The sequence below is a fragment of the Trachypithecus francoisi genome, unplaced genomic scaffold, assembly GCF_009764315.1.
Source record: "Trachypithecus francoisi isolate TF-2019V2 unplaced genomic scaffold, Tfra_2.0 Lachesis_group14, whole genome shotgun sequence".
Taxonomy (NCBI): domain Eukaryota; kingdom Metazoa; phylum Chordata; class Mammalia; order Primates; family Cercopithecidae; genus Trachypithecus; species Trachypithecus francoisi.
In genome coordinates this window covers 33,134,623-33,161,213 of record NW_022681459.1, presented here as the reverse complement: position 1 = coordinate 33,161,213, position 26,591 = coordinate 33,134,623, and the positions used below count along the sequence as shown (strand labels likewise).

At 51.7% G+C, this 26,591-nt stretch overlaps 1 long non-coding RNA gene and 2 pseudogenes across 1 annotated transcript; 2 read left to right on the top strand and 1 right to left on the bottom strand.

The window, feature by feature from the left end:
* The first annotated feature begins 7,638 nt into the window (after positions 1-7,638).
* Positions 7,639-12,415, top strand: LOC117096497 (annotated as a pseudogene).
* Positions 12,416-14,312: 1,897 nt separating this feature from the next.
* LOC117096600 lies at positions 14,313-16,324 on the top strand. The gene is made up of 3 exons (XR_004442544.1): positions 14,313-14,427; positions 14,546-14,841; positions 16,193-16,324. It is a non-coding gene; the product is annotated as an uncharacterized LOC117096600 (long non-coding RNA).
* Positions 14,694-17,073, bottom strand: LOC117096554 (annotated as a pseudogene).
* Between the last annotated feature and the right edge of the window lie 9,518 nt (positions 17,074-26,591).

Genomic DNA, 26,591 nt, shown 5'->3' with positions numbered 1-26,591 from the left:
CTCCCAAATAGCTGGGACTACAGGCATGCACCACCACACCTGGCATATTTTCAAAAATTGTAGAGATGAGGTCTCGCTATGTTGCAAGGGGTGGCCTCAAACTAATGGTCTCAAATGATCCTACCACTTCAGCATCCCAAAGTGCTGGGATTACAGTCCTGGGCCACTGCGTCTGGCCTGTTCTTAGGTTTAATTTCATATATTTGACTGAATGCTGTGAATACCACTCTAAGAAGTTCTCATCTGAGATATAATTTTTGCTGAATTGTGACTATTAACCCAGGGATAACTAGTCATGCATTATGGCCCTAGGTTTTTTTAAAAAACGTGATTTGGCGAATGGCTTTGGAGAAAATGGCAGATGAAAGACTGCCAAAAATTCTTTCCACAAAAAAATCAGAAAACTGGCAAAAAGTTGTCACCATTACCACTTTTTTACTATTATCATTTTTTTAAGAGAAAGTGTCTTGCTCTGTTGCCCAGGCTGGAGTTCTGTGATGCAATCATAGCTCACAGCAACCTCAAACTTCTGGACTTAAGTGATCCTCCCACCTCAGCCTTCTAAATAGCTGGGACTACAGGTGTGCACCACCGTGCTTGGCTACAGTTCTCATTTTTTGTAGAGAGGAGGTCTTGCTATGTTGCCCAAGCTGGTTTTGAACTCTTGGACTCAAGCAATCCTACCACCTTGGCCTCCCAAAGTGGTCAGATTACAGGCAAAAGCCAGTGCGCCTGACCCATGAACATTTTTAGACTTCAGGAAATTAGCTAAAAGCCTGTAATAATCCAGAGGATGTTCATTGTAGAAAAATAAAAAATATATATGTAATCTCAGAACAGAGAGTTTTGTGGCAGTTAAAAACTTTGTCCTGTCTCCTGCTCTGCAGTTCCACAGTAACCCAGAAAATTAAAGTTCACATTCACAGTGAACACCAGCAACCCGACAGCTACTGGAGGAAGCAGAAGAGCTGGATCTCCCTCAAAGCTTTATTTCCAGGAATTATCACAATTGAAGTGTTTGATGGTTCTCTGTAACACCTGACTTGCTAGACTGCATTTGACCTGCCTTGGAGCTTGTCCAAGGCAAAAAGCCTTTCAGTCTGGCACAGTTGTGAAAAACAATGACAGGTGCTGGGTGCAGTGGCTCACGCCAGTAATCCCAGCACTTTGGGAGGCCAAGGCAGGTGGATTACTTGAGGTCAGGAGTTTGAGATCAACCTGGGCAACAATGTGAAACGCAATCTCTACAAAAAATAAAATTAGCCGGGTGCTGTGGCGTGCACTGTAGTTCTAGCTACTTGGGAGGCTGAGGCAGGAGAATTACTTCAACCTGGGAGGCGGAAGTTGCAGTGAGATCATGCCGTTGCATTGCAGCCTGGGTGCCAGGAGAGAAGCCCTGTCTCAAAAAAAAAAAAAAGAAAAAAGAAAAAGAAAAGATTAGCCAGAGTGGGGACACGCACCTGCAGTTCCAGTGAATCAGGAGGCTGAGGCAGGATGAGTCCAGGAATTTGAGGCTGCAGTGAGCTGTGATCATGCTGGGTGCACTCAACCTGGACGACAGAGAAAGAAAGACCTTGTTTTAAGAAAACAAAATACAATGACAGGCAAATGTTTAACTTTGTGGCTGCTTGACCTGGTGGATAACAGCTGGGACAAACAATAAAAGCTAAAAAGGAAAGCAGGGTAATGAGATGCCCATAGGGGTTTGAAATGCTCTGACACATTCCTGGGTATCTATGAAATGCAAAGGTGCACCACGCTGTGAGAAGAGGGACTGAGTGTGCCTAAACTGCTTTTATAAAACACTGTAGGCTGGGCGTGGTGGCTCACATCTGTAATCCCAGCACTTTGGGAGGCTGAGGTGGGCAGATCACCTGAGGTCAGGAGTTCGAGACCAGCCTGGCCAACATGGCAAAACCCTGTCTCTGTTAAAAATACAAAAAAATTAGCTGGGTGTGGAGGCACATGCCTGTAATCCCAGTTACGCAGGAGACTAAGACAGGAGAATTGCTTCAAACCAGGAGGTGGAGGTTGCAGTAAGCTGAGATTGGGCCACTGCACTCCAGCCTAGGTGACAGAGCAAGACTTCATCTAAATAAATAAATAAATAATAAACACTGTAGCTTATGCCAAACAGATTTTCCTTTCTGGGATAATGGAATTCAGATGTGAGCTAGGAAGAGGACACCAAGCCACCAGTCCCCACTCAAAACCCTGGACATTCAGTCTCTATGAGCTTCTCTGGCAGACAGTATTTCATACATAGTTGTCACAGTCATTGTTGGAGAAATATGTGTCTCTGTGATTTGTTTGGGCAGGATTCTTAAAAGCTTGTGCTTAGTTTCAAGTGGACTTTGCTACACATACCTTTTCCTGTTGTTTATTTTGCTTACTATTATTGTGCTGTGATAAATCATAGCAATGTGTATGACAACACACCGAGTCCAGCGGGTCCTCCTAGAGAACCACTGAACCTGGGAGTGTTCTTGGCTTCCCAACACAGGTGGCTACACAAGAAAAAAAGCAATCAATAGACACGGTCCTTGAGGAAGTCCAGACACTGCATATGCTAGAAAAGACTATATGACCTGCTTTAAATATTTTCAAAGAGTTAAAGGAAACTATGTTTTGTTTTGATTTTTTTCTTTCTTTGGGTATATACCTAGTAATGGGATTGCTGGTTCAAATTATATTTGTGCTTCTAGATCTTTGAGGAATCACCACAGTCTTCCATAATGGTTGAACTAAATTTACATTCCCACCAACAGTGTAAATTTACATTCCCACCAACAGTGTAAAAGCGTTTTTTCTCCACAACCTTGTTTTGTTTCCTGACTTCTTAATACTACTCGCTCTGACTGGTGTGAGATGGTATCTCATTGTGGTTTTGATTTGCATTTATCTAACAATCAGTGATAATGAGCTTTTTTTGCACATGAGGACACTATGTTTAAAGAACTACAAGGCAAGTAGTACAATTATGCTTAACTGAATAAAAATAACAATAAAGATGTAAATTATAAAAGAGAACCAAACAAAATTTCTTGAATTGAAAGTAAAACAGCAACTAAAAAAATTTATTGCGGGAATTTCTACTAGTTTCCTAGAGTTGCCAAAACTGATCACAAAAATCTGGGTGGCTAAAAACAGCAGAGACATGCCTTTTAGTATTCTTTGTAATTTTATGGACATGAGGTGTTAGATAAAAGAACTCACCAAATAGACTCTTAGTGTGAGGTTTTATGGGGATCTGGAGGAGTTAGGCTGTGTTCATATTGTCACTGTAGGTGTCAGAAGCTAAAATGAATTTTGGTGTCTTTTTTTTTTTTTTTTTTTGGAGATGGAGTCTCTGTCGCCCAGGCTGGAGTACAGTGGCATGATCTCAGCTCACTGCAACTTCTGCCTCCTAGGTTCAGGCGATTGCCTCGCTACTAGCTGCGATTACAGGCACGCACCACTACACCCAGCTGATTTTTTGTACTTTTAGTAGAGACAGGGTTTCACCATGTTGGCGAGGCTGGTCTTAAACTCCCGACCTCAGGTGATCCACCCACCTCAGCCTCCCAAAGTGCTGGGATTACAAGCGTGAGCCACCGCACCCGGGCATGTTTTCGTCTTCCCTGGTTTTGGGGGTTCACTAGAGACTTCTTCGCCACAAGGTCTGAGACCGGCAGTTCCTTCTGTTGCACTCCGTGTAATATACAGGGGTCCTGAGGACAGAGTGGTGTGGTGTGCAGGGGCGAACGTGTTCTCTAGTCCTGTGATAAGTCTGCTACGGAGTCCAAGGCCCTGAGCTGTGACCTCCAGAAGTGCCTCTCAGTTTTCCCCTCTTTGGGGAGATTGAAAGGATAGAGGCAATGTTCTGCAAAAATAGTTGTCCTTCAGGGCAAATTTTCACTTTTTTGAAAACATTTTTTATTTTCAGGGGTTTTGGGGAAGCAGGTGCTATTTGGTTACATGAGTAAATTCTTTCATGATTTGTGAGATTTTAGTGCACCCATCTCCTGAGCAGTATACACTGAACCCAATTTATAGTTCTTATGCTTTTGCATCCTTACAGCTTAGCTCTCTTTTATGAGTGAGTAAGGAGACTGGAATACTCTGGGCATACTTCAAGACTGTTGCTGTTTTTCTCCCCCTGCTGGAGGCACAAAGGTATTTTTCTCTTATCTTCACCCTGAGAACATGAGAGCGGGGGTGTTCCTGGAGATTAAATGTATGAAAATGTGAGGACCCCCATAACACAGCCCCTCCCTCCAGAGAGTTCACCTCTCAAGCTGGTCCTCATGGAGCCTCCCGCAATCCACCAGTTACCGTCTGAAATTTGCCTGCCCAACTACTGGCTCCAACACAGGCCTCTGCTCATCCGAGCTGTGATTCTCTGCATCTGCTGTCCTTTCAATTTACAGAGCAGTGGTTCAGTTGTGATCTCACTTCTCTGATGGATCTAAGAAGAGTTGTGGATTTCCAGTTTGTTAAGCTTTGTTGTTGTGAGGACAGGAGTGATGACCTCAAAGCTCTGTACGTATTAACCTGCAAACTGGAAGCTGTGGAGGGGAGAGTCACTTAGAACAGCATTGCACAGGCCACCCAGATCCTGCTAAGGTGGCAGCTGTGGTGGTGGCCAGGGCAAGTTTGGAGGAACGTACTTTCCATAGGACCCAGCACTCCCCTTCCTGTGCAGCTGACCAAGAGAAATCAAAACCAAACTTCCTTTTCCACAGACATATTTGAGTGAGGCTGGGTTGTCTTTCTATATTTCAATCAAACAAGATATTGAGACAGATTGCAGGAGGAGACAGGAGAATCCAGTTGTCCTTCATTTTGCAAAAATGTATAACAAGGCCACTCAGTCCCTTATTTGTTTTGGAGATTATAATTATTTCTTTTTTCCCATACTGCTATCCTGAAGCAGATACTATATTTTTCATAAAATGATATTTGCATTTTCATGTGTGTTATTTTTCAATCAGTGGTTCTCAATTGCCCATCTTTCATTTCATATTTAACTTTTTGTTTTGAAAGAAATTTAGAAAAGCTGCAAAAAGTAAGCACAAAAGTCCTAGCGGTCCTTCTGCCAGCTTCTAACGTCAACATCCTGCATCACCTTAGTTACAAGTGTGGAAATCAGGACATTCGCACGGATGTATGATTAGCAAATCAACTGCAGACCTTACTTGAATTCCACCAATTTTTCCATCGCTTTCCTTTTTCTGTTGCAAGATCCAATCTAGGATTCCACACTGCATTTAATTGGCAGGTGTCCCTTGGATGCCTCAGTCTGTGCCAGTTCCTCACTGTTTTCTTGTCTTTCATGCCCTGGCAGTTCTGAAGAGTACTGGTCAGGTATTTTGTTGAGTGTCTCTGAATTAGTGTTTCTCTGATGTCCATCTTCTCATGATCAAATTGACAATTTGCTTTTAATGGAGAGGATACCACACAGGTGATGCTGTCTTTCCTTCAACGTGTCACATCAGAGGGTACCTGATGTTGCTGTGTCTTGTGTGCAGGGTGATACTTGATCACAAAGTTCATGCCGTGTCTGCCATGTTTTCTTCTGGGAAGGTTATTGTTATTTTTTGGTGGTGTTAACTTAATCTTTCTTTTTTTTTTTTCTTTGAGATGGAGTTTGGCTCTGTCACCCAGGCCAGAGGGCAGTGGTGTGATCTCTGCACACTGCAACCTCTGCCTCCCAGATTCTCCTGCCTCAGCCTACCAAGTAGCTGGGATTACAGGCATGCACCACCATGTACAACTAATTGTTTTTGCATTTTTAGAGGAGATGGGGTTTCACCATGTTGGCCAGGCTGGTCTCAAACTCCTGACCTTAGGTGAACCACCCACTTTGGCCTCCCAAAGTGCTAGGATTACAGGTGTGAGCCACCATGCCCGGCTGGTGTTAACTTCAATAGGTAAGGCATACTCCGGAGACAGTATGTTGAGGTTATGTCAATGTCCTGCATCTTAGAATTCTGCATAGAGATTTTAGCCTTCTCGGAAGATTCTTGTCTACAACAGTGATTCCTGTATTTCTTGCTTCAATGTGATTCTCTATTTCCCTCATTCTTTCTACATTTATCCATTGGAAATCTTCTGTAAGGATGACTGGTCCCTTCTTTTACACTTGTTTATTCATTCAGTTATTTATATCTATATAGACTTGATGATACTACTTTATTATATGGCTTCTAATTTAATACTATCAATACTCACTTTCTAGCTAGGATGCTTTCAGTTCTGGTCATTGGGAACTCCTTCAGATGGGCTCCTGTGTCCTTCCAGCTTGCTCCATCTTTTAGTGAGCACCTCTTTTCCTCTGTATAACAAGGTATTTTGCGTTCATCTTGTATTTTTTTTCCCTCAGCTTTGAAATCAAGTCATTCTTCAGTGAGACCTGGCTCTTTTGATTAGAGGACAGCTCTCACTGTACACAAAACATTCACGGAAGTCACTTGCTGAAGGACAGAGCAACCCAAACCCACACAGCTCCCAGGCCATAGCACAGAGTTTCTGCCCCAGGAAGGGGTGTGACAGTCCGAAAAGACTGATAGGTCCCTGGCCCTGCCCGAGGGGATTGACTTTGCTTAAATCAGAGCAGGAAGAAAGTTCTGCACCAGAGCGTAATTGAAGCCAAAGGGCATCACAGTAGCTAGCAGTCCTCCGTGGGAGCTCATGCCCCCTAAAGCACAAAGGTCTGTATGTGTTTGTCCCCTTGCCCCTGAGCCTGAGTGCAACTGCTGGGCATGGGGGGAAGGAATGAAGATTGATTGATCTCTGAGGCCCTAGCTCTCAGCACAACCTCCATCCATGAGGTCTCTGAGGACTGTTGTGGAAGGAGTCACCAAAGGAATGAATCTAGCAAGCCAGGCCTGACTCCAAGGAATAATTGAAGGAGAGCTCGCACAGGGACTAAAGCGTATTTTGCATAATACGGACTTGGACATCTGGTGTGTATAGGTTAGGGACAGTGTTAAACATCCTACCATGTACAACTCTCTTCCCCTAAAGAATTAGCCATCCCCAAATCTCAGTAGTGCTGAGGTTGACAGCTCTTGGCTTACATCCTGCCTGTTAGATCTGGAGATCTGGGAGAATTGGGTATAACACCTTCAGTGATCCACGGGGGAATCTGCAGTCATTGTGGGCACCTGTTTTTCCTGTGACCGTTGTGCGCTCGTCTCTCCTTCCAGTACCTATTGTGCCGCCCCCTACCCCCCCCCAACACACACACACAACCGTCCCGCCTCTTGCCATTGCCAGCAGGTGCCTTGCACAAGTACCTTGCTGCGCTAATCCGTTAAGGTCACTCTGTCACTCGCACCTGTTCTTTGCACATGCACCCACTCCCTCAGATTTTAAAGGTGCATTGCCCGGCAACAGAAGAAATTGCTTGCTTAGGCTTTGGCCGAGTTGGCAGCTTGATGAGGACTCTCAGAGCTCAGCTCTGGAGAATTTGAGCATCCAGCCATACCCCACTGCTCCCAGAAGCGGTTACCTGGGCACTCTGCGCCCCTTATTCCTGTCCCGGCCTGGGGCGGGGGACCTGCTGGTAGGGCTCAGTTGCCTGGAGCCTGTTCAGCCCATCCCACGGTTGACTTTGCATGTGGGATCTCCCCGTTGCTCCTGCCCCTGGACGGAATGGCAGGCCATCCTACAAGCACCTGGACACTTGGCATCAGTGGTGTCAAGACAGCGCCAAGAAGGTTTTCTGTGATCCTGCAAGCCGGTATGTTCCTTCCTGGTGATCCTGCCTTCAATATGATTGCACAGGTACCACAGCAAGCCAGTGCTGTGTGCTCCAAATTCCAGGGCGTCCTCCAGTTCAGCCACTGCACTGAGCACAAGTAATCTTTGTGGGGCCCAGGAGCAGGGAGTCACCCCTTTGGGACCCACAACACCCGGCTATCCCCAGACTCATATCCAGGGAAGATCGTGTTGAAGGCCCTTAAGGAGAGCGGGGCAGGGATGCCTGAGCAGGACAAGGACCCCAGAGTCCAAGAGAATCCTGATGCTCAGAGAAGGGTCCCCGTGGTCACCAGGGATGCAGAGTCTGCATTTAGGCCCCTGCGGGACAATGGAGGCCCTGCTCTTTCTGTGCCCAGGCCTGGGCCACTGCAGAGAGACTTCCATGCCCAGAGGTCAGAAGTCAGATATAAGCAGAGATCCCAGACCTCCTGGACGAGCTCGTGCACCAAACGAAATGCCATCTCGAGCTCCTACAGCCCCACGGGAGACTTCCCGTGGCTAAAGCGGAGGAGGGGCCAGCCTCATCCCACTGTTAGCTGACCTTCAGTTCCTCAAAGATAGTGACGACAGGCCTCAGGTTGTCCCTTCAGGTCACACCCGGTGTGAAAAGGTGGCAGATACAGCACCAGGGCAGACACTCACCCCCAGGAATGGCTCCCCCAGATCCCAGGCCTCTAGGCCCTGTAGACGCAAGTTTCCCCTGCTGCCACGCAGGCGAGGGCAGCCTCTGATGCTGCCACCTCCCTTAGAGCTGGGGTTCCGGGTCACTGCTGAAGACCTGGACCTGGAGAAGGAGGCGGCATTCCAGTGTATCAACAGTGTACTGCGGGCTGAGGCCAAGGCCATCTGGGACTGCAGACCCTCCCGGCCTTCCCACACTTTGTCTTCACTTGAAACTGGGACTTCTGGTCTGCCTGCTGTTTCTGAAGCACTGAGCATGGATGCACAGCAGGAGAGAGACAAGTCCCAAGACTCCCGGGGCCCAATGGCCCCTAGCATCTGCTGCAGAGGCTCCCTCTACAGCTCCTGTGTCTGGGAAGATGCACAGACCACCAGGCCCCCTGTTCTCCTCAGATCCCCTTCCTGCCACCTCTTCCCACTCCCAGGACTCAGCCCAGGTCACCTCGCTGATTCCTGCCCCCTTTCCAGCTGCAAGCACGGAGGGCAGCATGAGAAGCCCAAGGCCTGGCACTTCTGGAGCCAGTTCCACCCCTGCAGCCACACCCACGGGCGTTGGAAGTAAAGAGGCAGCCGCAGCTCTGTTCCCTCAGGAGAAAACAGGCAAAGAGAAAGGCCCCGAGCACCACACATGGCAATGGGGCATGAGGGGGCCTGAACACCAGGGGGCCCCCAGGCTGAGCACATCCATGGTGATTGCGGGACCTGGCACAGGGAGCAACTCTGTTGGGTGGCACTTTTGTCTTTACTTTCCATCACATCCTTGGGGGACCATTTAAGCAGACACCCCCAGTTGCAAGTCGGGGACCCAGTGCCACTGCAAATAAGGTAGGCTGCACATGCAAGTCTGGGCCGGCCTCTGACTCTAGCAACCCCTGTTCCCGCGTGGGCACAGCAAGGAGGAACCTGGCCTCTAAGGCTCTCTTGTATGCTGTCTGGTTCTGCTGGACACAGGTCCAATGGGCCATCGTCCAGCTCATCCTTCTCCATGTTGGGCTTTCGAGCCCGTCATAAATTCCTTGCCTAGAGTGGGGTCCAGAAGAGTTTTCTCTAGGTTTCTTTCTAATATTCTTGTAGTTTCGTATCTTACGTTCAAGTCTTGTACCTTGAACGTAAGATTGGTGATTTTTGTGTATGTTGAGAGAGGAGAGTCCAGTTTCTTTCTTCTGCACGTGGCTATCCAAGCCTCCTAGTACTATTCAATGAAGAGGGGGTCCTTTCCCCAGTGTTTTTTTTGTGTCGGTTCTGTCAAAGATCAATTGGCTGTGAATATGTGGCTGTGTTTCTGGGTTCTCTGATCTGTCCCATTGATCTAAGTGTCTAGTTTTATGCTAGGATTATACTATTTTGGTAACTACGCACTTGCCAAACATTTTGTAGTTGTAATTTGCAGTGAAATGGAATGCCTCTAGTTTTGCTGTTTTTGTTGAGGATGACTTTGGGTCTTTGAGATCTTTTTTGGTTCTTTTTTATGAATTTTAGGACTTTCCAATTCTGTGAGTGGTGACATTGGTATTTTGGTAGGGGTTGTATTGAATCTCTAGACTGCTTTGGGCAGTGTGGTCATTTTAATGCTATGAATTCTTACCATGAGCATGAAATGATTGTCCAGTTCTTTCTCTCCTCTTAAACATTTTCATCAGTGTTTTGTAGTTTTCCTTGTAGAAATCTTTCATCTCCTTGGTAAAATTTCTTCTGTGGCATACATTTTTCCATTTTGTTGCTATTGTAAATGGGATTGCCTTCTTAATTCTTTCCCAACCAGACCATTATTGGTGTATAGAAGTGCTGCTGATTTTTGTCGTCGTCGTCGTGGATTCTGTATCCTGCAAATGACTATATATTTTGTTGTTGTTGTTGAGACGGGGTCTCGCTCTGTCGCCCAGGCTGGAGTGCAGTGGCCAGATCTCAGCTCACTGCAAGCTCCGCCTCCCGGGTTTACGCCATTCTCCTGCCTCAGCCTCCCGAGTAGCTGGGACTACAGGCGCCCGCCACCTCGCCCGGCTAGTTTTTTTTTTTTTTTTTAGTAGAGACGGGGTTTCACCGTGTTAGCCAGGATGGTCTTGATCTCCTGACCTCGTGATCCGCCCGTCTCAGCCTCCCAAAGTGCTGGGATTACAGGCTTGAGTCACCGCGCCCGGCCACAAATGACTATATTAATTTATTTATCAAGTCTAGGAGTTTTCTGGTGGAGCCTTTGTATGTTTCTAAATCCAAGATCACATCTTCATCAGACAAGGATAATTTGATGTCCTCTTTTCCAATGTGGATGCCTTTTATTGTGCTCTCTTGCCCGATTGTGTGATGTCGAATAGGAGTGATGAGAATGGGCATTCTCATCTTGTTCCTGTTTACAGAGGAAAATGCTTTCAACTTTTCTCCATTCTGTAGTAGGTTAGCTATCGCTTTGTCATATACAGCTTTTATTATTTTCAGGTATGTTGGGGTTTTTTGCTGTTATTTCTTTATTTTTGTTTTTTGAGATGGAGTCTGGCTCTTGCCACCAAGGCTGGAGTGCAATGGCATGATCTTGGCTCACTGCTACCTCCCTCTCTTGAGTTCAAGTGATTCTCCTGCCTCAGCCTCCCAAATAGCTGGGATTACAGGCGCCCACCACCACACCTGGCTAATTTTTGTACTTCTAGTAGAGATGGGGTTTCACCATGTTGGCCAGACTGGTCTCGAATTCCTGACCTCAGGTAATCGACCCACCTCAGCCTCCCAAAGTGTTGGGATTACAGGCGTGAGGCACTGGGCCAGCCCGGCCATTTTCAGGTATGTTTCTTTTAGGCCAAGTTTGTTTGTTCCTTTTTTCAAGACATGTTCTCACTCTGTCTTTCATGTTGGAATACAGTGGCACCATAAAAGCTGCAGCTTTGAACTCTTGGGCTCAAACAACCTCAGCCTTCCGAGTAGCTGAGACTACGGGTGCACGTCACCAGAGCGGGCTAGTTTTTGTTTTTATTTCTTTGTAGAGCTCTCTGTTTCTCAGGTTGGCCTTGAACTGCTGACCTCAACTGATCCTCCCAGCTCAGCCTCCCAAAAGCACTGGCTGAATTGACAAGGATGAGCCACCGCCTGGCCCAGAGTCACATTTTAACATCACATCCTCACTGCTGGGCTCAAGATTTGGGAGTGACTGAAAACCCTAAGGGGGAGTTTCTGGTCAGGCCCGGCCCAGTCTGTGCATAGAGGGGAATGGAAAAATGGCCTGTGGATGGTTCTTTTGGAGAACTGGCCAGACAAGGGCTGAGATGCCGTTTCCTGGAATACAGGGCTGTGTGATGTCCAGCCCAGCTGCCAGGTCCAGGGCCTTCGGCACCATCTAGTTTGTGAGCTCACCCAGGAGTGGCCTCGGTTGCCCAAAACAGCTTGTCTCCCTTCCAATCTGGTCCCATTTGAGAGATGCAACTGGCCCCTGTCTTGCAAGAAAACATTTCAGTGTGTGCTTGTCTTTATCCCCGCACTGCCTGGCCTCTCTGTACCCTGAGAACTTGGGTTATGCAAGGCTCTGCCAGTCAGCTGAGCATCATGAAGCAGCTCTCTTCTGTTCCAGTGAGGCCGACCAGGCTCCAACACCCCTGCCCCGGGTCTGACTCTTCTCCCCCTCACCCAGAAATGACCCCCAGCCTGATCCTGCTCCCTGTCTTCTAGCAGCTGCTCTTGGGAAGGGCATTTTGGCCTCAAGGGCTTAGCGTGTCATTTTCTGTTTTCTGTTTATCTTTCCAGAGCTGTTTCGGACAGCCCATGCATTAGTCCATGTACTGCTTCTTTGGAAGGCAATCGGGGCTTTCTTTCAGGGGTGCGTATAAAAGTTCTTGTGACATTTGTTTATGAAATCAGCCTTCACTACATGGATAGCACCAGCATACTTCTGCGGCATGAATCTGCCATCTTACTACGTTTTTTTTTTTTTTTTTTTGTACTTTATTTCTTGATTTCTTTTGAGACAGAGTCTTGCTATGTCTCCCAGGCTGAAGTTCAGTGGTGCAATCTGGGTTCACTGCAACCTCCACCACCTGGGTTCAAGTAATTCTCCTGCCTCAGCCTCCCAAGTAGCTGGGATTACGGGTGCACATCACAATACCTGGCTAATTTTTGTATTTTTAGTAGAGATGGGGTTTTGTCATGTTGCTGGTGCTGGTTTCAAACTTCTGACCTCAGGTGATTGACCCGTCTTAGTCTCCCAAAGTGCTAAGATTACAGGTGTCCATTTATTTATTTGAGATGGAGTCTTGCTCCATATTTTATTTATTTATTTGAGACAGAGTCTTGCTCCATCACCCAGGCTAGAGTGCAGTGGCGTGATCTCCGCTCACTGCAACCTCCACCTCTCAGGTCCAAGCAATTCTCCTGCGTCAGTGTTCTGAGTAGCTGGGATTACAAATGCCGGCCACCGCACGTAATTTATATTTTTAGCAGAAATGGGGTTTCTCTGTCCTGACCAGGCTGATCTCAAACTCCTGACCTCATAATCCAGCCACCTCGGCCTCCCAAATTACAGGCATAAGGCACCGTACCTGGCCACATTTATCTTTTTATTTATTTAGAGACGGTCTCACTCTGTCGCCCAGGCTGGAGTGCAGTGGCACCCTCTCAGCTCACTGCATCCTCTGCTGCCGCGGTTCAAGCACTTCTCATACCTCAGTCTCCCAAGTAGCTGGGACTACAGGCTCCTGCCACCACACAGGTATAATTTTTTCTTTTTTTTTTTTTTTTTGTAGAGACAGAGTTTTACCATGTTGGCCAGGCTGGTCTCGAACTCCTGACCTCGTGATCTACCCACCTTGGCCTCCCAGAGTGCTGGGGTTACAGGCGTGAGCCACTACGCCCGGCCACGTGTATTATTTAGAGACAGAGTCTCTCTCTGTCGCCCAGGCTAGCGTGCAGTGGCGCCATCTCAGCTCACTCACCCCAGCAGCCTCTGCCTCTGGGATTTAAGGGGTTCTCATGTCTCAGCCTCCCAAGTAACTTGGACTACAGGCACGTGCCACCACGCAGGGATAATTTTTTCAATTTGTAGAGACAGGGTTTTACCATATTGGCCAGGCTGGTCTCCAACTGTTGACCTCAGGTGATCTGCCTGCCTCATCCTCTCAAAGATTATAGGTGTGAGCCACCGCACCCAGCCTCTTGCTATATTTAAATAATGTGGTGGCTTTATTTAATAGAAACCCCATCTCTACTAAAAATAGAAATGGGCCAGCGGCAGCCCTCGCCTCGCCTGCAGACACCAGATTGGGCAGAACAGCACACGGCACTCACGAGGAGGGCAGAACCCAGTGTGGACCCTTCTGCCTGTTGTGGGGGCTGCTGAGGCCTGCGGAGAGGCCAGGGTGGAGGCTCGTCCCCTTGTCCAGCCCTTGGTGTGGCTTCTGCCAGGTCCCCAGCCCACCAGTGCAGGGCGCCCCTGAGCCTGCTGCTGCCACAGGCCCTGTCTCTACCCAGGACGTCCCCACACCCTCGCAGTGTCAGGGAAATGGCCATGGTGGTGGTGACAGTCTGCAGGCAGGACTGTTGAGAGAAGCTGAGAAGGGTCACACTGCAGGCAGGGGCCCGTGTGACAAGCCCCTCTCACCATGAGAGAGCTGACCAGGCAGTTCACGAGCAGAGCCACATGCCAGGAGTAAGAGAAAGATTCTGCCTGGGCTCAGCCTCCTCACTGGCCACAGGCAGCCTTTGTTTTGTGAGCCTTGCTCTCCTGGGGAGGCTGACGGCTGATGTGGGCATTGCTGAGAGTAACCTGTGACCCAGTGGATGTGGGCAGGTCTACTCAACCTGCACTCAGTACCCAAGTAGGACCCAGGCTGCACGCCCATCTCCAGCCCAGGGCAGCTCCTCTGTAAGCTGGGCGAACTACTGAAGCCAAGGAGGGAGGCTGCTGACAACACCCATGGCCCATGCAGAGGTGGTGGAAAGGCTGGACTCAGCAGTAATACCAAATCCCGGACCAAGCAGAAACCACCCAAGACTGAGGGGCTCATGCCAGAGCGGTGGCCACAGGTAAGAACCCGGGCCCAGGCTGTGTGTGGTGGGAGTCCTCCCTGTCCCAGGGCTCAGCACAGCAAAGGAATACCAGCCAGGTCACCCTGGCAGCCATCTGTCCCTGTCCCACCTGCAGAGTCAGAACAGCCTCTCCTCAGTGGGCATCATCTCTCTCTGCCAAAGCAACAGGGGTCCCTGCCCCAACCAGACTGCCCCACTCCGTGGAGTTATGGCCGCTGCTCCAGTGCTCACCAATGCCCTCGGCGAAGTTGGGGTAGAACTCGTCAGTGAAGGAGGGGCTCGGGCAGCTCACGGAAGTACAGCTTCAGCGTGCCTGCGATGGCATTCACGTCCATCTCGTTCATCATCACCGACACGTCCTTGTTATCTGGAAAGAGCACGGAAATGCAGTGGCCTCCTTCAGGATCCCAAGTGAGTCTCCCACCATCTCTGTCTTGGCTAAAGCACCGTCCCTGCCACGCTGACCGCTGTCCGGGTCCCTCCTGGGCTTTGAGCAGCTCATCTGACCCCTCCCAAGAGCTGTGTGTGGTTCTGTGTCTGCACAGTTGATGGGGGTGCATGGGCATTCCCATTCCTCTCCCTTCCTTGGCCCGATGTGATGGCCAGGAGGAGGCCAGCACAGCAAGACACAGCACCTGCATGGGAATTGGGTGGCTTTGCCCTGTACATAGCAACCACCCCTGCACCAGTGTCTTCTGATAGCAGGAAGGCTGTGGGAGAATCTGATTGATTTCAGTGTTTGAACTGGTGTCTTCCTTTAGACCCAATGGGCCACTGGTGCTTATGTCCTCACCACAGGCCAGCTCTATTCTAGGCCCCCCGAGAGAGCTGAAACTACCACAGGCCCTCCCAGGGGTGCTGGGCATTCTAGGGGTCCTGGTCAGGGTCAGTGGTGTGTGCCCCAAAAAAGGGTCTGCAGGCACGAAATCCTGTTGCTTTGAAGATGCTGGGAAGGGCCCTCTAGGGCCTCTGTGTCCTCCTCTGGCATTTGATGTCCTGACCTGCAGGACAGTCGAACGGACCCTGGAAGGGGGAGTGGGAATGGAGGAGACAAGAAAACACGAGAAATGGAGACAAGACAAATAGCCTGATCAAGTCTCGTTTAATGGTGGCGGTGCAATGCCTTATATAGGCTGGCAGAGGAAGAAGTTGGGTCAGGGCGGTGACAGGAGGCTGGGCTTACTCAAATTACAATTGCGCATGCGCCGTGGGTTTGTAATGTTCCCGGCGCGGGATCGCGCCTGCGCCGTAGGCTGCATATCTTCCTGGGCAGGAAAGATGTTTGCGCGCGCGCAGAAAAGGTTTAGGCGCGCGCGGGAAGTGTTTAGGTGCGCGCGGGAAAGGTTTGTAATAAAGAACCCGGAAATGTGCCATCTTGTCTCCGCTTTGCGGAGATCAAGCAACAGAGGTCGGCTAATTCAGGGCCTCATGGCTCCGGACAATTTGAGGCAGGTCCGGGTCCTTGAGGGCTGGTGAGAAGGAGGCAGAAATGCTGCAGTACCAGCCTGAGCTGGATTTCATCAGTGCCTTCTGCCCACCGCATCCTCACACAGGGCAGTGGACAGACCACACGGAGTCCTGGGCTTCCACCTCCTGCCCGCCCCCCCGCCCCCCACCAAGGCAGGAAGGCCAAGGCCCTGCAGAAGCCCCTGGTTCACCCCAGCAAGTGGCATGAGTGGGTACGATGGTGTAAAAATTGGCTTCTATAGAAGCTTTTTCTACAACTCTTGTCTTCTTATTTTTTTAAAAAATAATAAAACAGTAAATGAAGAAAAGACGAAAAGAAGGATATGACATGCCCGGGCCATGGAGTGCTCTGAGATAACATCACGGACACCACCGCCCACACCTCCATCCCGCCCTGCGCAGGCCGACACTCACTGACGTCGAAGGCTGCCTTCAGTGCCTGGATGTCTGTGACCACTCCGGACACGCGGTAGATGCCCACCTCCTCCATGCCTCAGCGCTCGATCTCCACGCACTGGCATACGATGTAGGGCACCTTGGACCTCTCTCTCCTGCGGGAGGAGGAAATGTTCTCAGTGTCCTGACAGCCCTGCTTGGGCCACAGCACAGGAGACCTGCCCCCTCTCTGCATACCCGGAGGTGAGGTGAGGATGGTGATGAAGGTACCCAGGTGTGGGGCTGCACACAGAGCCTTGTACATGCCCGTGCTCCCTGTGCAAACTCTGTCCTCATTGCATGTACTTTCTCAGGAACTTTTCAAGAAGCCAGAACCCCTCTGAGTCGCTACACATTATCTTTTCGGGAAGATCAGGAGGCTTCTCTAAGTAAAGTCAGCACAGGAAGGGCATCTGACAGATTCGAGGCCTGGGGTTAGCAGCCTGTGCCCTCAGCTGGGAGATCAGACCTGGTGTTGGTCCTGCCAGCTACGTGCTGTGTGAGAGGAGAATCCCTGACCCCTGTCCTGGGCCTGGGCCTTAACACACATCCGACGAATGAATGAAGGGTTGCCTCAGCACCAGTGCTCCAAGTCCTGTGATGCTAAGTGCTTTACTCCTCTGAGTCTTAGCAATGAACAATTCCAATACTGCCACACAGGACATAGAGTAAGAATACTTCAAAGTGAGTGCTGTGCTGAGGCCTTTAGTTCTCTTTTGCAACTGGGTTTAGGAGCACATCAAAGCTGCTTCTCAAGCCACCCTCATGAGCAGTGCTTATTTGGGGGAGCTGCTGCTGGAGTCCTCGCTGCTCATGCCCAGAGCCCTCCCAGAGTGCTACGCAAGTGGCTGCCGTGCAGCTGAGGGTGGAGCTGCCGTGCAGTTGGGGGTGGGGCGTGCTGTTTAGACACAGAAAGGAGTCCAGGGTATGATTGATGGAGGCCCCGGCCCACATGACCAGGAAGTTCAGAGGCCCAGCCGGATTCCATCCTGGGGAAGCAAATGAATTCTCGGAGGAAGTGGTGTGTGTCTGCAAGAACTGCTCTCAAACCAGACAAGTTTCTCTTGGCAACTGACTCGTGACAAAGGGGCAGGGGTTACGGCCATTCAACAGGAACCTGGGACCGTGACAAATTCCAAGCGAGGGCAGAAAACCCTGCACTCGGGCAGTTCCTGGAGCCAGCCTACGGCTTCCGAGCAAGGCGGCAAGGACATTCCTGAGCTGGTGTTGAGTAAACACAGGAGGTAGCTGAACACACCACGTGTTCCCTGGGGCCTGACCTCACCGCGCGGCGGCCACGCATAGAGAGGAGAGACCCACACATGCTCTTCTCTGCAGAAACAGCTGAAGGGACAGGCACTGTCAGTGCATGAGCCCAAGCCCGTCCCCACTCGGTGACCACAGCAATCTTGACTCCGAAGACCCGTCTGTTTTCAGGACGGCATCCTCTTCAAGCTGAACTCCCTGTTGTTGAACTTGACCGACAGCTTTACTTCAATCTATAGAGGGGAGAAGGGGCACAGTCCTCTGATCCTTCTGGTCCTCAAAGCCCAAGGTCCCAGGGCCCCTTGGAGTCTCATCAAATATTTCCACTCCCAAGGCATGCAGAGGTCTCAGCATGAGGTAGGGCTGCCCCTCAGGGAATCCCCTAGTCTACTTCAGCGACAGGATTGTTGAAGATGGTGTAAAGGACTGGCTTCTGCAGAACCACCTCCTAAAATCCCCGCTGCTTCTCTTTCTTGCTTGGGCTTTTTTTAGATACAGGATCTTGCTGTGTTGCCCAGGCTGTACTCCTAAACTCTTGGGCTCCAGTGATTCTCCTGGCTCAGCCTCCAGAGTAGCTGAGACTATGGGTGCACTGTGCCTATCTTTCCTTTTCTTAGTAACAAAAATTAAGAAAGAGTAATAGAAAAACCCAAGAATCATCAAATACTAATACTTTACTGTTTATACCCAGGTATTTTTGGGTGTGTCATTGCTTTTAAGGTCTAAACCTTTCTGGGGTACCTAAACACAAATCAGAAGTCTCCGTTTCTACATGCAGCCCCCAGGTCACCGTGTGGAGGCACCATCTGTCCTGGTGGTGTCATGAGACCTTCGTTTGAGAAGGGATGCTCAGGGCCTGGCTCGCAACTGCATCCCAGCCAGTGAATGACACTTCCCGTGCATGGCGATTCTGCTCTTCGGGGAACCTCCCTTCTCCAGCCAGGCTCCATGTCAGATGCTGGCTGAGGCTCCGCTACCTCTGACTGATTTGTAATGAATAGAGGCCACCCTACCATTCTGGGGGACAGCAGTGCCAGGAGAATCCCATAGACACATACCCTATTCATGGCGATGACAGCACACTGTCAGTCTCTGTCCTGCAGGGCTTGTAGGTCCAGCTGAAAGCAAGGAGTCATGATTGGCAGAGGCCCTGGGCTCTGTTCAGAGGCCCCACAGGACAGCAGCCCATACCCACCACATCTGCAGCCGTTAGGGGCAGAGCCCAACTGTGGCTAGCATCTCCATCCAGAGGCTGAGCGAGGTAGAGTAAGGAGGGGCCTGCCAGACACCCCTGGAACCCAAGGTCCCACTGATCCCAGAGCCTTGCTGTCTGGGGCTCCCACTCCCTCCTCCCTCTGCCCCTCCCAGTTGGGAGCTGATGCGCAGGCTGGCAGGCTGTCTCCACCCGGCTCCCATCACCACGGGTGCTATGTGGAGCTCAGTGAACGGCGAGCTGTCTACTGTAACATCAGTAACAACAAGTGGGGGCGTGGTATCCACTGCTGCTGCCTGGGGAACTGTGGACACTGTTCTTGCCCTGCACCATGAATAACTTGTGGCAGGAGCAGCCTGCAGTCCACGCCAGTCCCGTGGTTCAGAATCAGGTCCAGAAGGACCCAGAGCGAATCCCTAAATCAAGCAGCTGGTGAGGCGGCCGGGAGGAAGCCCCTCTGTGACCCCTCTAACTTCTACCCCCACCCAGCCCTGTCCAGGCAGCTAGCCTGCAGGAACTTGTCCTTAATGTCACCTGAACACAGTCTGCTGGTACAAAACTGTCATGACCAAGCTACATGTCGCCCATCCGTGAAGGCTTTGTCTCCCGTTTCATGGAGAGCACAAGCTCTGTGTCAGCGGTTCCTGGGTACGCAGAGACCACTGGCTGGGCTGAGCAGTACTATCATGTTAAAAATACACCTTCCTGGGCTCCACCTGTAGAAAACTGGACTCATAATCTGGGTGGGACCTGGGATTTGCACAACTAGAAACCCCAGGTAGTTCTGGAGTGAAGCCAGGTCACGGAGCCACCGTCTGACTCCAGACAAGGCCACTGCATCTGGCCTTGGGTTTCTATCCTTTGATTTAGGCGATGGTTCATTTCAGCCACAAAGCAAGCTGCCTAAGAGCAGGGACCACACCTCTTAATGTCTGCACACATTCAGGTGCACGCACATGTACGACGGCGCTGAGCACAGCACCAGGCCTAGAGAGGGGCTGAGCACAGGCATCAGGTCCATGCTAAGCAGGAGAATCACTTGAACCCAGGAGGCAGAGGTTGCAGTGAGCCAAGATCGATGGTGCCACTGCACTCCAGCCTGAAAAAAGAAAAATGTATGGAAAACGTTAGCACAAATGGAGAAAGTTACCTTAAGCCTTGAGAGCAGGCAGGTGCGGAAAGGCAGGCCTGGGCGCCCTCCCAGCCCAAGTGGGCTCAGGAGGCCCTGCATACTCTGATGGGGGATGCTTTGAGGGGCAGCAGGGGTCCTGGTGGAGACTGCTGGCAGGAGGAACCATGAAGCCTGGGCATGGGATCACATCCTCCTGCATCTGCTCTGCAAACTAAGAACCCAAATCCCTCAAAGTGAGGAGTCCCACTCACTGGGAAGCAGTTTTTGGTTCAGGCTTCCCACAGGCCCTGGGAAACTTCCTCAGCTGTCGTGAAAGCTCTGTAGGGTGAGACCCCCACCTTCTCTCCCACCCCTGAGAAGGGCCTGCACACAGTAGGTGCTCAGTCCATGCACGAGAGCAGGTGGTGCTGGGGCCCCTGGGGCTGAGCAACCCGAAGCCCAGGAGTTCTCTCCCTGGTGTGTGTGGGGTTCACCCTGGGAGCAGGGCTGAGGTGTGCTGGCTGCTCTCCCACCTGTGGACACACACACCTACCCTCGGTACAGGCTGGGCCTGGGCTTTCCCTGGGTACTTTTGAAGTAAAGGGTGTTCTTTGCTGAGGCAGGCAGATCACTTGAGGCCAGGAGTTCTAGATGAGCCTGCCAACATGGTGAAACCTGGTCTCCAGTAAAAATAACAAATACACAGCATGGTGTGGTGGCATACACCTGTAATCCCAGCTACTTGGGGACTGAGGCAGGAGAATTGCTTGAACCCAGAAGGCAGAGACTGCAGTGAGCTGAGATCACACCACTGCACTCCAGCTTGGATGACAGAGTGAGACCCTGTCACAAAACAAACATGCAATTCTATAGGCCTAGGTATTCATAAACCATGTTCATCAATGCGTGTTTTCCACCAACGTGTAGTGTACATGAGGTGCGAGTTCACCTAACTTAAAATTGGGATGTTTGTGGGAATATTTCAGAAATAGGAAGGCCTGAATCCCATGGGAGGTGTTGGGGGTGGGCCGGGTGTGTGATGCCTTTTAGCTTCCCAGTCTCTGCTGTGTAAGTATTCAAGGACAGGCCCTGGACCTGAGGCTGGGCCTGAAGGACCCAGCTTGCTTCTTCCCTGCCTGAAGTGTGTGCCCAAGTTAGCTCCACCAATGCCCCTGCTGTGGCTGCCCCACCGTAAGAGGCAGCAAGGAAGGTGGGTAACCCGGGGCTGCCCGGACCTTCGGTTCATTCACACCTCCCCACACCCCCAGCACTCCCACATGGCCTGAGCATCCCGGTCTCACAGCAGCCTGCAAACCCCACACCCCTCAACTCCAGGCTCAGGCTCAGCCTTGCAGCCTCTCCTCTCCGACAGGGGCCCCTCTGCACCCTGCCCTCTGTGGGTGGACACCAGCTCCCAGCCGGCTATCAGTGACTGAAGGTCCTTGTGATTTCCACGTGGTGGCTTTCGTCGAGGGCTCAGGGGGCAGAGGCCCTGGCTGAGTCAATAAGGCTGACAAGGCTCACGGCTGTGTACTGGATGCAGGCCAGGCAGATGTTTGAGGGGGAGGGGGTGAGCCTGGAGGCCTTCGGGAGCACAGGCCTGGTGCAGGCGCTGAGGCCCATGAAGGTCATCAATTTGCCGAGAGGTGGAGCCACCTTTGTGATGGAGTATTTGAAGATGAGCTTGAGCAGATGAGTGTGTGTGAAAAACCCATATGCACACACATGTACAGGCAGAGAGAGAGACACAGAGACACAGGGATACAGAGAGGGGGTAGTGAGAGAAATGGAGTAGCCTCTGGCTGAGCCATCCACACAACTTCCTAGTTATCAGAGGCAGGAGCAAGAGTTGCACCCTGCTATTCTTAATGGAGATAAAAAGTTACTGCTTTATATGATGTTTTTTAGATTAGTTTGGCTGTAATGAGGCTGTATAAAGTAAGTATACATATATTTTGAAACACGGTCTCACTGTTGCCCAGGCTAGAGTGCAGTGGCACAATCTCGGCTCACTGCAACCTCTGCCTCCAGGGTTGAAGTGATTCTCCCACCTTAGCCACAAGTAGCTGGGACCAGGTGCCCACCACCACAGCCGGCTAGTTTTGGGATTTTTAGTAGAGATGGGGTTTTCCCATGTTGGCCAGGCTGGTCTCAAACTCGTGACTTCAAGTGATCCACCCACCTTGGCTTCCCGAAGTGCTGGGATTTCAGGTGTGAGCCACCGCACCCGGCCTTCTTTGAACTTTATAGCACATTAATGCCAGCTCACTTTGGGTAGAATGAAGCTGATCTATGAATTATCTGGAGTTCTTAACATTTTTTTCTTTTTCTTTTTTTTTTGTTTTGAGACAGTATCACTCTGTTGCCCAGGCTGGAGTACAGTGGTGTGATCTCAGCTCACTGCAACCTTCACCTCCTGGGTTCAAGCAACTCTCTTGCCTCAGCCTCCCAAGTAGCTGGGACTACAGGCGCCTGCCAGCACACCTGGCTAATTTTTGTATTTTTGATAGAGATGAGGTTTCACCATGTTAGCCAGGCTGTTCTCGAACTCATGACCTTGTGATCCACCTCTGTCGGCCTCCCAAAGTGCTGGGATTACAGGCGTGAGCCACCACGCCCAGCCTCTACGTTTTTTTCTAATTATTAAAGTCATACATAGTCATTGTATAAAATGTGGAAAATACAAACTCATGTGAAGATACAAAGCCACCATAATTCCATCAGCAAAGAATGATCACTGTGAACATTTTGGCACATGATTATCATCCCAGTCTTTTGTTATTGTTGAAATGGAGTCTCTTGCTCACACTGAAGTGCAATGGCACGATCTCGGCTCACTGCAACCTCCCCCTCCCAGGTTCACGCACTTCTCCTCCTGCCTCAGCTTCCCGAGTAGCTGGGATTACAGGCACCTGCCACCTCACCCAGCTAATTTTTGTACTTTTAGTAGAGACAGGGTTTCACTATGTTAGCCAGGCTGGTCTGAAACTCCTGACCTCAGTGATCCCCCACCTCGGCCAGCCAGTGACCCTCACCAGGGTATAGCTCCTGGGGCAGCACCATGTGGTCAGACCCCAGCTCCTGGGACTTGAGCTTCCATCATGGACACTAAGCAGACCCAGTGGGCTTCCCCCTGATGTGCCAGCCCAAGGAAGCCCCCTGGTGCCCACAATGGCATTTTCTGGAACCTCCAGGGGTTCACTGGTGCTCACCTCACAGCCCTCCCATCTGCAGGGAGCTGGCCTGGCTGATCCCGAGCAGCAAATGGTGCTGCTCCCAGGAATGCTGCCCCCAGGCTTGGGCAGGGTCTGCAGTCCTGGCCTTCTCCCTGGGCAGCAGCTGACCTGGCTGTGGACTCATGCAGCCAGGCAACCAGGGGTGTGGGGGAGAGTGGCCTGGAGGGTCCATTCTGAGAAGGGTCCTGAAGCCAGAGATCCCATAGCCCAGCCCCACTCAGGACTCACCCGGGCTCTTGGGTGCTGCGTGCTGTGTTCGCCAGCCGCTTAGCATCATAATTGAAGGCTGCTGCTGAAGCTTAGGCAGATCCCAGCTGCAAAAGGCAGTTACTTCCTTGAGCTGCAGAACGTGGCTGAAGAGGCTGGCTCAGCCTGGGTTGAGCGTTCACACTGGGGCCGAGTCCAGAGATGAGTGGGTGGGAAGGTGCAGCAAGGTCCCCCGAGAGTCCCCAAAGGCGCAGAAGCCCCATGGGGGAGAAGCTGCAGACAAGGCTCTGGTCCAGCACTGGGCCCTGCAGGGCTGTTGGGTGGCCACACCAGGGCCAGCTGGGTTTTGCCTGAGTCCTGGCAGGGGCATCCATGATGTGGTCGGGCAGTGGCGCAGCAGTGGTCATAGGAAACATTCCTCGGGTATCTCGGGGGGTGTCACAGAGACCAGCTGTGCCGTGAGGCTCTCGTGCCATTGCACAGCCTCGAGGATACCAGATCAGGTAAGGAGCTTCGGTCAAACCTGGCTCAGCTTCTGCATCCTCCCCAGAGGGGGATCCCCGCCTGTGCTCCCAGCTTTTGTTTGGCTGAAAGTTGGGCCAAACATCCGAGGCCCAAGCATCCAAGGGCTCTGGGTCTCTCACCCCAAAGTCCAGGCTCAGTGTCCTCCCAAAGGATCCTCCTCCCGCAAGACCCCACAATCACTCAGGCCAGGACTGTGAGGTGCCTTGGCGGCCTGTGAGGGAACAGCTGTCTTCTCAGACACAGTACGAGAAGCTGGACCTGGGGATCTCCCCAGGGTGCCTCTGACTGATGTCCCTGTCCCACCTAGATTGCTGTGGCCTTGAAGCGCCCCTCAGGAAGTCTTTGTGTGCCCCCCATCCTGGACAGAATCAGCCTATCTGTCCCTGCCCTGCCCCAGGGGCCAGCTCCCCAGCCCCGGAACCTCCCCCAGGGATCCTGGGCCTCTGAGGGTACACGTTCCAGGGACCCAAGGAGCTGTCCCATCTGGCCACCCCTCCTGAAAGAGTCCCATGCCAGGCAGCTGGGAATCAGCAAGTGGCTTTGAACCTCAGTGGTGTCTTGAGGCAGCAGGTGTCCTGCCCCTGCACTGGTCTCCAGGCCTTTGCATGCCTGGATTCCACCCTTGACAGCCCCTCACTCTGCACTCAGAAACCACCTCAGGGCTGCCAGGGGCTCACAGGAGCCCAGAGTGTGCCCAGCCCAGGCCCTGGTCCTCCATCCAGGGTTATTGTCGGACCCAGCAAGAGTCTGTTGAGTGCCTACTGTATATGTATACAGTTGAGGGGGAATGTTACTCAGCCTCCACATTGCACACCAGTCTGGTCTAGAGAGCTGGACCACTTTAGGGGCATTGGGGCCCATCCCCCAGGGCATCGCCACACCCACTGCGCTTTGCCCTTGCTGGCTGTCCCCACCCTGTCCCCTGCTATGCATGCTTTCCAGGCCCTGGGCAGCGCTCCCTGCCAACCTTCTTGGAAGGCCTCCCTGACCTTCCCACTGCAACCCATGCCTCCCACAGTGGTCCTCCTTCCTGACCCCCTCGCATCACCATGCCCCCTCGTATCAGCCTCAGGGGCCACCCTTCCTTGCACTGTCCCAGGGCAGCACACAGGACAGCAGGCGAGCAGATGTGGAGTGGCCAGGAACATCATGGCCTGGCCCCAGTGGTCTGCTCTGCCCATCCTGACCCAAAGCCTGGGATGACCCCTCCTTGCCGGAAGGCAAAGGAGGGCTGGATGGGCAGAATCTATCACCTGGGGGGCAGCTTCCACACACTGACTGTACACAGATCTTAGCTTTCTGAAGAGCCAACTAAATTGCTTTAACAGCAGAGCGGTTACTCTTTTCTGCACTGCAAGCTGAGGGTCCAGGAGTTCTTGCACCCTACTAGCTGCCCCTCAGCCTGGGCCTGGCCCCAGACAGCTGTGGATGCCCATATGCCTGAGACCAGCCCGTCTGGCATTCCTGGACTCAGATGCCTCCTCCAGGGAGTGATGGATCCGACCCAGGCCTGGCCCGGGGTCCCCGACACACTCACAGGGCCCCAACCAGACCTGGAGTGTTCCTACCCCCACTCCACCAAGAACACACGGCAGCCCTGCACCTCCAGCCTCCTTCTTCCCCATTTTCATGTCTCCACTCCCCGCACTGCTGCTGTGCTGGGGGACCTAGGGACATGCGGGGTTTATAAGGGCCTAGGCACACCTGGCCACGCCCTGCCTCAGGGATCACATGGCAGAGCCCGGTACCCCACAGCCCATGCTTGGGATGCTCCCTGCAGGTCCCAGGAACCACTGCAAGGTGGGCGTGGGGCCTCGGAGCCCTTCCCCTGAGCTGGGGGCTTGCAGTCACCCTTGGCTATGGAGAAGGTGAGCTAGGTCTGTCTACCAGAGATGAATTATTTCTGCAGCAGCCGCTTTGCCTGCCCGGTGCCCCCACTGCAGGCCCCATGACTTGTTCTGTCAGTGTGTGTACATGTATCTGTGAGCATGCTGCCTCGTGTGTGTGTGCTGTGAGTATGCTGTCCAGGTGTGCATGTGTGTGCTGCCCACATGGGTGTAAGCATGCTTCCCAGGTATGCACGTGTGAATATGCTGCTCGTGTGTGCGTGAGCATGCTGCCCATGTATGCCTGTGTGTGAGCATGCTACCTACGTGTGCCTGTGTGTGAGTGCTGCCTATATGTGCCTGTTTGTGAGAGTGCTGCCCACGTGAGCATGTGTGAGAGTGTGAGCATGCTGATGTATGGGCATGTATGTCTGTGTCTGTCTACTTGCTGTGCCATGGTATGTGCCCTCCTGGGCTCACCTGCCCCTTCATCTCCATGATGCCCTATGGTCCCTGACTCTCCCCTGTATCCAGTTCCTTCCTCCCCCACCCCGCTCCCCAGCCCATCCAGTGCCGATGGGGGTATCAGGGACCAGTGTGTACCTCTCCCGGCCTGGCTGTGTGACTGGGAGCTGAAGAGCCCTCTCTGGGCCCGCTGCCACTGCACTGTCTCCCCAGTGAGGTCACACAAGCTGAGCTCAGCAGTTACCTCCCAGTTGCTCCAGCTCTGGAAGGGGCCCTGAGGATAGACCCAGGGTCACAGGTAGGCTCTAGGCTGCACAGCTGACCACAGCGCAGGGTGGGCCCCCACCCACGCCAGACAAAGAGCCAGCAAAGTGAGCCACGGAGTGACACGCAAGAAAAGAACCCCCAGC